A 1,275-nucleotide genomic window follows, 5' to 3' on the forward strand; every position below is an offset into this window, starting at 1 on the left:
TTAAAAAAAAATAGACATTAATATTAAAATATACTATGTATGTTAATATCATTTAAATTTAATTACATATCCTATCAAATTTTTTTAAAAAAATGTTTGGATTAATAAAATTGATTTATACGTTCGCACCAATTTAATTATATATGTAATAGTTACTGATTTTTAATTATTCAATATATATTTATTATTTCATAATAATATGTAAGAACATATAATACATAAAATAATTTATATATATAATGTTTATCCCGCGCGGGTCTTAATTTAGTTATATACTATATTCTACGACTTTCTATCTTGTTAAATAGTCTTTGCAGTTAACCCGTATGCGTTCATCATTATCATTAGTAGCAGATAAATCGCCAAATGTAGTTACAGATGCAAATTAGCAATATAATTGGAGAAAATCTTCAAGCTAGCGGACTGATTACAAATGTCCCAATTGTGGAGCTTTGGAGTCAGCCATTCATCTACTCTTTCTCTGTCCATATGCTGTGAAGGTATTGGCTCTCGTCCCCCTTCAGATGCTGCATGCATTGTCATCTGTCTCCCACCAACAGCAATAAGCTCGGTCATCTTCTCATGGGTAGGCTAGCATCTATGGAATTGAAGAAACCGGTTTCTTTTACAGGAGATAAGTACATGAATATTCTAGTTCCTTGTATATAGGAGTATCTTGTATATTGTTAGAGTATATCTCCTTTCTATGTATATATATTGTACTCCTCTCAATTGTCAATACAACACATTACCCACATCTTGTTAAATCAACATTACTCTCTACATGGTATTAGAGTCGTCTTGTTAAATCAACAGATCCTCCGAAACTTTTTTTTCACGAAGATTGATACTTCATATTCTTTTTTTTGAATGAATGTAAATAATATTCAAGCAAAAAACTTTATCTTCTTCAAACATCATTCCAGGCTAATCTCAACCGTGATCCGCAAAACCCTATTATGGCGGTCAAAATGGTGAATATCACCAAACTCTCATCAACAAACTATCTAACTTGGAGTGTGCAAATCACATCTCTTCTCAGAGGTTATAATCTTGTCAAGACAACACTACTATTCCACCTCCTGGGATAATCAATGTCAACGATGTTCTCACTCCAAACCCTGCTCTCACGTTGATAGCGACATAACAATATTCTCTTCAACGGTCTCATGGGTGCTATTGAGACTCCGATTCAACCACTTATCGCTACATCCATGTCAACTCTTGAGGCTTGGAACACTCTATCTTGCTACGTATGGCAAACCAACACGGGGG

This window comes from Brassica oleracea, chromosome C5 (assembly GCF_000695525.1).
Source record: "Brassica oleracea var. oleracea cultivar TO1000 chromosome C5, BOL, whole genome shotgun sequence".
Classification (NCBI taxonomy): Eukaryota; Viridiplantae; Streptophyta; class Magnoliopsida; order Brassicales; family Brassicaceae; genus Brassica; species Brassica oleracea.